Source organism: Cygnus olor, chromosome 3 (genome assembly GCF_009769625.2).
Source record: "Cygnus olor isolate bCygOlo1 chromosome 3, bCygOlo1.pri.v2, whole genome shotgun sequence".
In the NCBI taxonomy this organism is placed as follows: domain Eukaryota; kingdom Metazoa; phylum Chordata; class Aves; order Anseriformes; family Anatidae; genus Cygnus; species Cygnus olor.
Genome location: NC_049171.1, coordinates 54,189,026 through 54,203,778, shown reverse-complemented (window position 1 = coordinate 54,203,778; position 14,753 = coordinate 54,189,026). Strand labels below are relative to the sequence as shown.

General features: G+C 41.8%; 1 long non-coding RNA gene across 5 annotated transcripts in view; it reads right to left on the bottom strand.

Annotated features, from left to right (window-relative positions):
- LOC121067674 overlaps nt 1–14,753 on the bottom strand; it is a 112,615-nt gene that overhangs the window by 64,586 nt on the left and 33,276 nt on the right. The window contains exons 3-4 of one of the 5 annotated variants that reach the window (XR_005818378.1): nt 13,220–13,272; nt 12,705–12,760 (exon numbers count right to left, since the gene is read on the bottom strand). The exons of 2 other annotated variants lie outside the window; for them this stretch is intronic. This is a non-coding gene — a long non-coding RNA (uncharacterized LOC121067674). Of the gene's footprint in view, nt 1–12,704; nt 12,761–12,802; nt 13,273–14,753 lie in introns of those variants that run through there. 2 more of the 5 variants (XR_005818379.1, XR_005818376.1) reach the window with 2 other exon arrangements.

Sequence of the window (14,753 nt, the reverse complement as noted above, 5' to 3'; positions counted from 1 at the left end):
TTCAGCTTTGATTCCACGGATTAAATTTTAGAAATTGCCTCATATCCTGAGGCAAAGGGAGGGCAAATGATTTCACTAAAGGTGCCAGGGACAGCAAGACAATTTAGAAATCTATGACCATTCTCAAGTCACTGGATGTTTTATCACTGACTTCAGTGAGGACGGACTTTTACATCTTGCACGCTGACCACTGTTGGGAATGAAAAGGACAACTGGAAATAAATTCATGCTTTACTAAAGGAAGAATACATTCCCCTTTACAGACTGAGGGAGTCAGAAGAGATTTCTTCTTTGATGCTTCACTGTCAGTGAGATACTTCTACACAAAAAATCCTTTCCACATATACATTTGTTCAGTTACAAGTGGAATTTATCTCAGATGTTCGATGTCTGTAATTTGTGAGAGGGACTTCACAAAAACTGAACAAAATACATATATTACTTTCTGCATCTGAAGAGGAAAGGTTTTCTTCCGGCAATCTAACCAGGAGGACAAACACTGGGATTTGAAACAAACAGTAATTATATAGCTAATGCCTTTGAACAGAATAGCACCCAATGTTCCAACAGCTTTTTAAGGCAGCCTTGTTTTCCTTAACCAGAAGGAATTCAAATAAACTGAGCACTATTTAAAAACAAACAAAGGAGTCATGTCTAAACTAGAGCACAGGGAAGAAATGAGGCATGTCATTTCCATTAAGCTATGTTCAGCATACAGAAACAAGGAGAGAACTCACCACATTTTTAAAAGACCTGCTCCCAGAAGTCTCTACTTGTATATGCTGTACACACACCTTGTGGTGGTTTTACTCGAGTGGGTGGCCAAACTCCACCACAACCACTCTCTCACTCCCCCTCCTCAAAGAGGAACGGGGAGAAAATACGATGAAAAGGGCTCAAGGGTTGAGATAAGGACAGGGAGATCGTGCAGTAATTATCATGACTGGCAAAACAGACTCAGCATAGGGAGATAGTAAGATTTATTACATATTACTAACAAGCTAGAGAAGTGAGAAACAAATGAAAGAAACCAAAAGCACCTTCCCCCCCATCCACCCTCTTCCACCTCCTCCCCCGAGTGGCACAGGGGAACAGGGGACTGGGGGTTATGGTCAGTCTATAGCGCTTCTTCGCCGCCGCTCCGTCTGGGTCACTCTCGTCCCCTGTGCTGTGGGGTCCCTCCCACGGGATGCAGTCCTTGCTGAACTGATCCGGCGTGGGCTGCCCACAGGCAGCAGCTCTTCAAGAACTGCTCCAGGTATGGGTCCGTACCATGGGGTCCATCCCTCAGGAGCAAACTGCTCCAACCTGAGTCCCCCATGGGTGGCTGCTCCTGCCAGGTCACCTGCTCCTGCGTGGTCTCCTCTCCACAGGCTACAGGTCTGGCCCGGAATCTGCTCCGGTAGGGGTCTTCCACAGGCCGCAGCCTCCGTCGGTGCAGGTCCACCTGCTCCACCGTGGTCTCCTCCACGGGGTGCAGCGTGGAACCCTGCTCCACCGTGGTACTCCATGGGCTGCAGGGGGACAGCCTGCTTCACCATGGTCCTCACCACAGGCCGCAGGGGACTTCTGCTCCGGCGCCTGGAGCACCTCTCCCCCTCCTTCTTCGCTGACCTTGGCACCTGCAAGGCTGTTCCTCACTCCTCTCACTCTCCCAGCTGCTGTGTGTGGCGCAGCGTTTTTTTTTTCCCTGTCTTAAATACGCTCTCATAGAGGCGCAAAACAACATCACTTATTGGCTTGGCTCTGGTCAGCAGCGGGGCCCTAAGCAAACATGGGACAGCTTCTAGATCCTTCTCACGGAAGCCACCCCTATGGCCCCCCGCTACCAAAACCTTGCCACGTAAACCCACTACACACCTATATTTGCACTTTCTCTTTTGTCCTTATAAAAGAACAAATATAAACAATAGGAGTCTGCAATTGCCCATACTCATTTCAGTATCATGCACATCAGCCAGGAAATGCAATCTGACCCTCCTCTTCCTGGTCAATCTTTGCTTTCCTGCAAGCTTAGCCCATCCTCAGGTTATGGAGGCATTCCTGTTATACCTCGCGCTCATCTCCATGCAGGTACAGGTCTGAATGTCCTTGCCAGGAGACATAAATGCTCCTCTTACAAATCCTGCAGGAAAAACATGAAATAGGCAGATACAGAAAACATAATCCAACAATTTTTATTTCTGTTTCTTCTATTCTTTTCCCCTTAAATTCCACTGAAAATTTCAGGGACTAACAAATCTGAGGCATACTGAAACCTTTCCTGGCACAGCTGTATGACAGCTCCATTACTGGTATGCATATGCACGTTGAAGGACAACCAGTATCGAAGAGCTGGAATGTGTCCCATCGTGGGCAGACATAACCACCCCTGCCTTATCATGTATGATCATTATTAGTAAAAAAGAGTAATTTAATATTCATATAAAATATAATAATCCCCTAATAGGTAAAAATCCCTTCTGCATCACAACTGACATTTTATCAGATGCCAATTGTGCTTATCTGAAAGGTCTGTTAATGTGTCATTTTAAAATCTCTTCATTTCCCTACTATTTTCCTTCCTACAATACCACTAAATGTATTACAGTATATTCTTTATGGATAGCTACTGACATTATCAAGAGCACAAACAATGTCAGCAATTGTTTACCAGTAGAAAACAAGAAATTTTGCCTTCAACTGGAGTCTCCAATTAAAGTTAGCACTTAAGTAGGACAATTCAGTATGTCTGATCACTCCACTTTTCAATGCTAATGCGTTTCTTTAAAATGTCTGTGAAAATTTTCTGACCTTTAAGATGAGATTCTCTGAGTAATTTCTTTAAGAGAGAGAAAATTGAATCTGATTTCTGTAAAAAACACAAATCTATTCTGCATGAATATTCAACAAGTTTTTCTTCCAGCGTTCTCTCAAGCCAAAACTGATTTTTTTCTTTCATAAACTGTCCCTATTGTTCTTAGATAAGCACTGGCTAAAATAACATCAGACAACAAGATGATAAGACTCCCTAAAAGACATCAGGACCTCAACTCTCAATTCACAGCCACGGAATTTACCAATTCGGTTGGGCAATCCTAGCTTTTACAATTCAATTTTTCCATCAGTAAGGAAAGGATAATTGATTTCATAAAGCACCCTGAGAACTATGGTGAAAGGTGCTATTACTGTTGAAGTAACATTGAAAAACGGATCTGCAACTACCAGTTCTTTTTCTTCACTGAACAAGTTAAATTCCCTCTTTCACAGAAAGTCTCCTGAATGGTCTTCAGAGCTTCACAGTGACAGTGCAAGAAGTGAAGTCCACTTCATTGTGGCATTACCACAGTTCACAGTATTTAGTAATCATCATGAAAGAAAGCAAACCAGCACTGATGATGGGTCTCCATGATGACAGAAAAAGATTGTCCTCCTCCCCCTAAGAACCAGGTAATATTTTTGTTCTTAAGGATAATGCTTAAGGACAGCTTCCCCATTCCCTGACTGCTCAGTCACAAAAATTTCTCATCTCAGAATACTCTGTGCAGACAAATTTTTCCTTTTACAGCCTGACTCCAGCTAGAGTACTAGGTTTTGTCTTTCTCTTTCTCTCAACCCTCTCTCTGCAACTTTTCCAAACATCAGTAAATGTTATAATATTTTATGAAGCAACCTCTAAGTTTTGGAATCAGTACCCAGTGGGGTAAATTAAGTGGAAGATGCATCCTGAACTACTATGCATTTGAACAGATGACATTTTTTTTTTAATACGTGTATATCAAACATATATGTTTGTATGTTAAGGAGTCTTATAACTCCTTAACACTTGATATATCAGAAATAAGAAAACTTCAGCTGTTTGGACAAATCTTCCAGATGAACAGTGGCTGTTTCCATTCTGTGCAGCACAGAAGGAATAGTTAGGCACAGTACACAACTTGTTCCCATGGTTTCTAGTTCAGACATTATGGGGGAGAGGGGCTACACAGGACATCTTCTATGCACAGGTATACCTTTGTCTATTTACTTTTCCTTTCCGATTTGGCGAAGCAGGCAAAGCTACAGGAATAAATGGTGAAATTAATAGATTATGTTCAGGTATGTTTATCACTAAGTAATTTCCACCAGCAAATGTTTTCTGTTGATGACACATGAATCAAAAAACCTGGACAGCTTTTCCAATTCTAGGTTGAATAGATGGGACTGGCAGTTAGAAGATATATATAAAGATGAAAATGCAAAGTCACTGTATTTCATACAGTTGTGGATCTGCTTTGACAATTCTTCAGATGCAGTAAATAAGGAAACTCATAGCACCATTTTACTGCAACTTTTTCAAAGCTAGTATCACACCTAAAAGATGTGACAGATGAAAAAACTATGCTGAATCTCTCTTCTGAGTGACTGGATATTGCCTAGAAATGGCATTTCTCTTTATTTCAGACCAACTCGTAGGGCACTCTTGATCACCATCTTTTCAAACCACCACCGAAAATAAGGCCAATAAGATGAGAAAGGAAGGGAAGACTCTGGTGTACGATCACAGCAAAAGCAAATTCCCTACAACTATCACAAGAATAGAGAGGGGTCTTATGACATGGTGTGATTGAATGGCCCACATGGGATGTGATTCTACTGCTCTCAACACCACCACTGTCATTTTTCATATTCACTACTTTGACTCAACATATTGTCCTATCTCACTACAGGGAATCATAGTCTGCAATGCAAGGAACCACTTGTTATCTTCAAGAGGCATTGACAAAAGCTTGATGGTGCTGGTTACATCACTCATACGTTTGTTCAATTACACAATGCTGATCAGACAGAACTAGATAAAAGATAAAGCAGCCCTCAGTTAACCTGTGTTTGTTCAGTGTCTTATGAATAGCAGAAGTATTTCCGTTAAGGATTTCTTGAAGCAGGGCCTAGTGGAAAACAAGGAAAAAATGGATGGTTCATGATCAAGCACTGATCTAATTCAACTATGAATTTCTGTCTATTCACAGACTTCTTGTATATAGTTTGCTAGAGTTTGGAATAATATCAGGGACCAGACTCCTATAGGGAAGAAAGAAAAAAAATAGAAGTCCCAAAACAGGTGCAAGGGTGTTATATTTCTATGCCTTTCCTCAATTTACCATTGGAAGCTCTTCAGTATCACAAAGCTACCTACCTTATTATTGATACTTTCTTCTTCTTCTTCTTCTTCTTCTTCTTCTTTTTTTTTCATTCCCTCCCCCCCCCCCCCCCCCCAAGTTTTTAACTGATAAAGGTGAATTTATCCATTTTGTGTATTCTCATTGCTTAAATTTGGGTCCTTCCTTTTCCCAGTAAAACCACCTTACCAGCTGTCATTGAGTATTCACCACTTGGCTCCCAATGTATCACAAAGTGCCTGTTTGGAGAGGAACTGTGCTTTTATTCCACAATTTAGGATGATGTCTACTGTTTTCTGGTGAGGAAGAAGAATTATTTCAGCTCAAAAAGAGTTCTTCCTGGTTTTATGTGCCCCTCCCACTGGAGATGGGTTACTACCCAGGCTTTCAGCTATAATTCACAGAACGACTTGGTGACTGGCTCAGAATCATTTCATTATTTACAAATACTCAGAAGAAGCTGGCAGGAAAAGATCTTAAAAATATATCTGTGAGGTAAAGCTAGTGTGTTCGTCTTTAGATTTGGAACCAAGACATCCAGTATCCAGTGACAGGATAAGCAGGAGGACTTACTGCTATTTGCTACTTGTTTAAAGTATGTCAATGAGCAAATAGACATAATTATAATGTCTGCACAGTCCAAACATCTTCTGCTCTAAAAGGAGCAGTACAACTGTATTTTCTTTCCTTCACAAGAGAAAACGAAGCATGGCCCAGGGCAAAGGACACTGACTGGCACTGAAAAGAGTCTCTTCCAATTTCCACTATTAATTTACCCTCAATGAACTGACAGCTCAATTAGTCACTCTTCTCCTACTGCTATCTTTTATCTTGTTTATACAGAGCCTAATGTGAGCACTGTCTTTGCATCCAGCACTACTCAAGTTCAGATGAAAAACAAAAGCATAGTATTAAATACCACCACAAGCAAAAAACCTGGCACACCTGCATCCTTGTCTTTGATTTGCAATGATGTGTCAGTGACATCCCGTGCACTTCTTTCTACTGAGAAAAGGTCAGATCTAGAGGCTTGCTATTCTCAGTGCTATGGTCAATATCACTTGTAAAGTGTTATTTTTAGAAGTGATTTCTGGCTGTGTGCTTGAAAACACAAGGATAAAGGTTTAAGAGTTTTACTGCCGTTTTCACAGATTTAGTTGCTTTATCTTGGGCAAGTCATTTCACCATTCTGTACCTCAGCATCTGTACACAGGAGTAAGCGCTGTAGCCTCAAAATTACGAGAATTTTTGCCTCAGTCTTCATTTGTTGAACTTGTCCTTAAATCACATGGCTTATTTCTCCCCAAGGCACAGCCTAAAGACCCTATGAGTACATGGTAGCCACAGTACTTATAAATTACAAAAACAGAGATAACTAGCGTGACCCCACGGGGTAGGGGGAAGCAAGCTACTGAAGCATAGATACTGCAGGGTTTGCTGCTACTCTCCTTTGTAACTGCACCGGCAGCCAGAGCCCTGTTGTGTACAGGGCATCGTGTTTCCTCCCTCCTCCTAGGGCAAGAGTCAGATTTTTCTCAGTGTGATGTCAGGTTTCCAGAAGAAGTGTTACCCAAGCTGCCAGCCTCAAGGACAAGAAGTTAAACAAGAGCATAAATGTCACTCTGCAGGGAGCCTGTATGCTTTCCAAGCTAGAATTTAAACTGAAAGGCTGTAGGAAGCAGACCCCCATCAAGGCCAAAGATTAAAATATAATCACTTCCATACGTGCTCTGTGTACATTATTGCAGTAGTAGCCTGGCATGAAGTTACTGCTCAAATGAGATTTCTCAATTAACGAAATAGCTTTTCCTGGCAAGCTAAGCACTACTATGTTCTTTCAGAAGCGTCTTTCTTAGCATGAGCAAAATGATACATTACCAAAGTAAATTCCTCATTCATTAATTACAAACTGAAAATTCCTCAGTAATGCAGCTTTTCACAGAGGACTGTATAACAGAAACCATGCAGTGGAAGTGCACTGTTTCAGAACTGCGTAGCAGAAGCAGCTTATACACAAAACAGTTTTCACCAAAAGTCTTCAGAAACACCAAGGCTCATTGGGCAATCAGCAACAGCGTGAAGTTCAACAAAGGAAAATGCTGTTTCCTGCACCTGGATCAGAGCAGTGCCGGACACAGGCACAGGCTGGGAGAGGAGTGCCTGGGGAGCAGCTCAGCAGAAAGGAACCGGGGGTGCTGGTGACAGCAGGCTCAGCATGAGCCAGCAGCATGCCCTGGCAGCCAAAGGGCAAACGGCACTGAGGGGTGCATTAAGCACAGCACAGCCAGCTGGTCAAAAGAGGTGATGCTCCTGCTATACTTAGAGTTGGTGCGGTCTCACCTTGCACATTGTGTACGGTTCTGGGCTCCACAGTATAAAAAGGATGTTATGGTCCTTGAAAGCATCCAGAGGAGGGCAACAAGGCTGGTAACAGGGTGTGAAGGCATGTCCTGTGAAGAGAGGCTGAAGACACTTGGGTTGTCTGCTCTGGAGAAGAGGAGGTCGAGGCAACCTTGTTGCTCTCTGCAAGTCCCAGAGCAGGGGGAGCGGGGAGGGAGGTGCCGGCCTCTGCTGCCTGGTCACCAATGGCAGGACATGAGAGAACAGCACAAAGCTGCACCAGGGGAGGGTCAGACTGGGCGTTAGGGAAAATTTCTGTGCCACGAGGGTGGTCAGACACTGCAACAAGCTTCCTGGAAAGGTGGTTGATGCCCCATGCCTGTCAGTGTTCACGAGGGGTTTGGACAATGCCCCTCAATAGCATGCTGTAACTTTTGGTTAGCCCTGAAGCAGTCAGGCAGTTGGACTCAATGATCTTTGTAGGTCCCTTCTAATTGAACTATTATCTTATCTCCAGCAATAATCAGGAAATCATTGCTGTGGGATATGCTAATTTCTATTCGTCATTAATAAGATTTTCCCATCTTGAATGTAGGTTTCTCCTTGACCTCCCTCACCTTTACCCCTAGTCTCCAAGAACTAGCTGACATTAGTTTCAACAGTTGCTATAAAGGGCAACCTTAAAGACTAACTCCCATTAGCTGGTAAGGATTCATATCACCTTTTCATGAAAAGTCTCTCTTTGCCTACCCTTCATTTCCATTTTCTTACCCACTTCCTCCTAATGAAGTCTCCTCTGTGTTGGGTACCAGCCCATGCATATTCTCTGAATTCCTCTCACACATCTCTTTCTGCTCCTTTAATTCTTCCCAGCTTATTCTTTTTGGAGACTTCTCCTCTTCATGAATATTTCAGCAGCATTTTTTTTTTTTTGTCTGAGTTGGTGTGTGATGCATTAGTCAAACTATTCAATTTTTGTTAATTGTTTGCAACACCCTTCTTTTCCCATAATTTCTAATGAAATCTTTGTGTTTTTTTCCTCCTCTCCTTGCACATCACACTCATTACACAATGAGACAAGGAGTGAGTGAAGGCCAAAGAGACGGTCACATTAATTTCTTTTCATAATGTTTTTCATTTTACCAGGAAAATCCCCACCATACCAGCAACACAAGAAAACAATCTGATTTTATCCATGTATTATTTAAAATTGGAAGCAATACATCACAATATAATGCAGGATGAAAGTGTATAGGTGGGTCCTCATGGACTCTTAGGGCAAAGCTGACTAAGCTTCAGCAAATGAAATAGAAAACACTAAAGCTGTTTTGCTGCTGGCCCCTGTGGATAACAGCAGGCCCCCTGTGCAAATCTGCTGGCTTGATATAGGAGTTACTCTGTATAGCACAAGCTGCTTGTGCAGGTGTTATAGTTTATAGATGGGGCCTCTCCTTCCTTGTTTCCTTGGCCATTTGCTCATCCTGTTCAGCATCTGTCATTGTGCCTTCTCGCTTGACACAACTGTAATGCTGCCACTTAATTCAGAAAATATAGCAGCTGCAATTCAGACACCAGGCTCACCTTAAGGAAGCCTCTGAACTAAGTAGAACTGTGAGCAGGTGTTCATTTCAATCTTATTATCACCCTCAATGCTCGCATCTTCTCATTTTCTTTCTCTAGCTAAGAGGAGGTAGTGATGGAAGGCAAAAAACATTTCTACAGCATTACTTTTTTTTTTTTTTTTACTTTTTTTTTTTTTACTTTTTTTTTTTTTTTTATTGCTGTTGTTGTTACTGTGATACATCTTCCAGAAGATTAAGAATTCTATTGATGGATTTGGAAGTAGCTGCTCTTGATCTGCTTTTGCAGAAAGGACATGTCTTTCAAGTACAAATAAAAATGCAGTGGTGGAAAGAGAGAAAGGAATGGTTCTGCACCTCCGAATTTTAAAGTTAATAACACATGATTATATAACCTCAAAGCTGTATTTGACCCAATTCTACTCTGAAATCCCCTCAGCCAAAATGCCCATGGTTTCTTAATTGGCATTCACATATGGCTGCAATGTCACCACACAGACTGCCAGGACAAAAGGTCAGGGATATTTCTACACAGAGTTACAGGAGTGTCAGTAACCTACCTGGGCCTGAACACCAGAGTGCCCTGTTGCGTGCATGTTGGAGGGAGCTGTGGAGTGTAGGTAAGAGTGGGCAGGAAAAAGCATAGTGATGCTTCCAGTCCTCCAAGGTGCAAACAGACCCATAAGGAAAAATCACTCTGCCAACAGCAATCAAGCCACAGAAATCTCACAATGAGCTACCCCACTAAAAGGGAAAGGATCTTCTTCACCATGAATTTCTAAGTCTGTTACATTATGCAGGTTGTCCAGATGGCTTGTCAGCAGCACTTTGCCTTATCTCCTTTGCAATTAGAAATCCTGAGAGCTGGCAAGTCTGACAGACCACAGGTATTTCAAATGAATCAGTACAATTAATTTCAGGAAGCTCAGAGCTTATTTTTGTGTTTAGAGACTTCTCAGGTGAAATCTGTTTTTGAAGGATTTGTAATAAACAGTTACAAGATTTAATACTTAAATTTGCATCGCTGACAGAGGCGAAGCAACTTCCTCAGTTACATATTGCATAAAGAGAAAGCACCTAAATAACAGGACTTGCATCCTAAACAGGGATGTTCAGATTCGCTAATTCTCTATGCCCATTCAATTATTGTTGTTTTGTCTGTTCAAGCACCAGCTCCGCTCCACTTTTTCCCAGAGCTCAGAAATTGAAGCACTCACCAAGAACACAGGTGATCCAGTGACAAGAGGATCTTGTCAGGTCCTACTTCTCTCTACTGAGTGTACTGAAGTCAAGGCAGAAGATTTTCTGGAGTAGGATGAACCCAAGGAGAGGAACGAGAATGAGCACACAGCCTACAGATCTAAACCTGTTTTTACCAAGAGCAGCTACATCAGCTGGTCCTGTTCCTGATCCAATGAAAAAAGGACATAAACATGCAAGGTTGTGAATCCCAGATACTGCACTCCACATCTGGGTATCTAAGACCTTGAAAGGCCAAGTTTTAAGCCAGGCTCATCTTTAGTGTTTCTTGTTGGATAGTTTAGGTGATATCCATACATCCATACAGCTCCACATATTTGGGGGGCTTTGCTATCTTATTTTTAGCTGTCCAACTTTGTAGGAATTGAGTGTGAATCCCAGCTATAGATTCTGCTAGATGACAATAGGAATAGGGGAGAAGAATGACAGCATTCAACAGTAGACTCTCTGTTTGTGATCTTTGATCCTTTTGGAAAACATAAAAGCCAAAGAATGGCTTCTTTTTTATTTTATTAAAAATAATAATAAAAATGCCTTTGGAGGAGATTTGGATGTGAATGTTATGATGTTGTCAATTTTAGGTTTCTCTACCAGCCTGATTTTGTCATAGTGCATTAATAAAAAGGAAGAAAAATAGTAACATGATTCAGAATACAAAAAAAAAAAAAGAAAAAGAAAAAAAGAAAAAAAAGCTTGGCCTCAGGCAAGTAGCTTCATTTTCCATCTTAAAAACATGGCTAATACTGCCTTTCTGCTCCATTTTCTCCATTTAGATTGAGTTTTGCAGGAAAGGAACTATTTCTCACCCTTAGTACAGACCATACCTAGATCAATGAAGTCTTTTGCTAGTTTGGGATTTCATTATTTGTATTTTAAGATGAAGAATGATATTGTGTTAATAAAAACCTCAGGACAAAAGAAAGTTATTTCAAAACATATGTAGTAATTTTGCTTGCACAGTGTTGGAAAAAAAGCCTACTTTTAGTGGAATTGCTTAACCTCAGTGACAGACTATGTACACCTCAAAAGGGTAGTGCATCAAATTATTTTTATTATGCCTTCATCTAAAAGTGAACTGGGCTTTAAAGAGCTGATGAGATTTTAAAGGAACTGCACTACAAATTTTGAACTATAAGGAAAACTTTTAATATATTTTCCCTGCAAACTAGACTGAGATGTCTTCCTCCTACCCATAAGGATGTCACATATAATCCACATTCAACTCTTAAAACTGAAACACTGGAATTAAAAAGATCAGAATCGCAAAGGTTGGAAAAGACCTTCCAGATCACCACGTCCAACTGTCCCCCTACCACCAATGTCACCCACTAAGCACCATGCCCAATCTTTCCTTAAACACCCCCAGGGACAGTGACGCCACCACCTCCCTGGGCAACCCATTCCAATGCCTGACTACTCTTTCTGAGAAGAAATGTCTCCTAATTTCCAACCTAAACCTCCCCTGGTGCAACTTGAGGCCATTCCCTCTAGTCCCATTGCTGGTTATCTTCAAGAAAAGGCCAAGCCCAGCTCCCAACAACTTTCTTACAGGTAGTTGTAGGGAGCAATAAGGTCTCCCCTGAGCCTCCTCTTCTCCAGACTAAACCACCCCAGTTCCCTCAGCCGCTCCTCATAGGACTTGTGTTCCAGGCCCCTCACCAGCTTCGTAGCCCTTCTCTGGACACGCTCCAGGGCCTCGATGTCCTTCTAGTGAGGGGCCCAAAACTACTCACAGTACTCATGGTGCGGACTCGCCAGAGCACAGTACAGGTGAATGATCACCTCCCTGGTCCTGCTGGCTACACTATTCCTGTTACAAGCCTGGATGCTATTGGCCTTCTTGGCCACCTGGGCACACTGCTGGCTCATGTTAAGGTGAGTGTCAACCAACACCCCTAAATCCTTTTCCTCTGCACAGTTTTCCATCCACTCTGCCCCAAACCTGTAGTGTTGTGTGGGGTTGTTGTGGCCAAAGTGCTGGACTCGGCACTTAGCCATGTTGAACATCATCCCATTGGCCTCTGCCCATCAACCCATCCTGTCCAAGTCCCTCTGCAGGGCCTTCCTACCCTCTGGCAGAGTGACATTTCCCCCCAACTTGGTGTCATCTGCAAATATCAAGCTTTCTTTAGTTAAATAATCCATTTATCAGCAATTCCAACTCAGAACCTTTTCTGTATACAGGGGATATGCCAAGCCTATACAGCATAAGCGATCTCCCTTCTCTGGTATTTCTGCTTATTTTGCTCAGAAGTCCCTCCATTTCTATGCAGCTTTGGATATGCATCACAGTGCTCCGAGGATAAATTACCTTCCTCTGTCACACAGAGCTCCCACTTGCTTCCTCAGTAGCTAAGCAATAGAAAAGAGAAGATTTGGGACTCACAAGAACTTCTGCTTTTGTGGAGTTTGAAGGTGGTTCTCAGATGGCCTCTATTTAAACTACAAAAAAAAAAAAATTATTGTCAAGTCTCTCCCCTCCAACACTGCTACAAACTACTTCAGGCTCTCACCATAGTGCTGTGCAACAGGGTAAGTATTTTCTTCATCTTTCTCTCATTATTTTAGCAATTATAGCTTACCTTCAAGTTCAAGACACTATGCTTTCAAGTAAATGGTTAGCTTGAGGGTTTGCTGTGTTATGTCAGGAAACAGGCTTATGCAGAAGGCCCTAGAAAGGACCGTCATCCTTAGATTACAGCAGTTTATTTTATATTAGGTCCTAATTGCAATACCCTTGTATTTGTGTACTTTCCAACAGTGCACTAAGCAAGGTGACTAACATCAGTCACGTGTGATCCACTGGTCCCTTACAGAACCTCTACTAACAAATGCAAGTTCAATTAACTGTGTATGCAGCCCTGTTGACAGTGAAAGACAATGCTCTTTCTGTAATCCCACCAGCAGAGAATGGAAGAGGGAGCCTCATTCATTTCTCAGAAGACAAGGATGTGCTGAAAAAAAAAAAAAAAGTATTATAATGTTTAAATAGAAGTTTTTTTATGCTTTCCAGAGAGTAAGATCAGTCTTAGTAACAGTTTCAGATTATGTTAGTGTTGAAGTTCCAAGCCCTTAATCATCCTTGTGGTCACTTGTATGTCCATATCTCTGTTCTACGGGGGAGACCAGCACTGGACCCCACACTCTCTCTGTCTCATTACAGGGAAAGGATCATCTCACTGGACCTGCTGGTGATGCTTTTCCTAATGCAGCCCAGGAGAATTTTGTCCATCTTTACTTCTGACTCATGGTGAACACCAGAACTCCCAGGTTCTTTTCTGCCAAACTGCTTTCCAGTCTACCTGAAATATTATAGATCTCCACAGCACTATTCATCTTCCTTGCATGTCCTCCTCTTGTCCTCTCTTTTGTGGAATGGCTATTTTTGTTTTCTCTTTTTTGAAATATCCAGTCTGAAATAACAAGCTGACTGGCTTCCTCCCACCAGTATTTGTGTAGTCACATGTCATTCCTAGTCAGTTCCTAATCAATGCTATAATGTGTAACACAATTCATTGTTTAGGTATCCATCATCTCAAAGTATTAAACATTTAATTATTGTTTTGATATATTTTTGAGAAGACTGATGACTCATTGTCAAATCCCCATCTTACGAACAAGGCAGTTCAAACACCACTGTGCACAGTAGGTTTGTATTATGTGATATATAGTGTTCATTTCATAGAATCACAGAACGGTTCTGGTTGGAAGGGATCTTGAAGACCTTAGTTCCACAAGACGTCTAGTTCCAATACCCCTGCCGTGGGCAGGGACACCTCCCACTAGACCACGTTGACCCAACCCCCACCCAGCATGGCCTTGAACACTTCGAGGGAAGGGGCATCCACATCGTTTCAGGGTGAACTAGTCTAGTGCCTCATGCCTATTTTGTCTTCTTTCCCTTCATCCAACCATGAAAACTCCAGTACCTATTTTTGTACAGGTGCTTTCCCACAAGTAATTATAGAAACTCCATCTCCAAAAGGATGGTACAGAACAGAAAGAGAAACTCTAAAAATATGAAAAATAATTCCATTCTCAGCTGAAAAAAAAAATAAATCTGTCTTGTGTATTCTTTCAGCTGGTCTGGAAGCAATCAACTATTCCCTCTTACAAGTACCTTTGGGATAAATTCCATCACCATCAATCCTGCGTTGACCTGACATCTTTTGCCTCAAGTTTTGGTTTTGTGATACTACCCCACAACTTGAGAGGGAGGGGAGCGGAGGGGATCACCACACTTTTTATTAAATTTAAAAGCTATGAAAACATTTTGCTTCTGTAGAAATTTGATGTGTAGAGGGTTGAGTGCTGCACTAACATCAGCCTGGAATTTGATTAATAATACAATAAAGGCGGCTTTCTTCACCACACAGCAGTGTATCGCATAAATGAAACAAGGCTGCATTATCATATTCATTATAGCCTGAAAAAA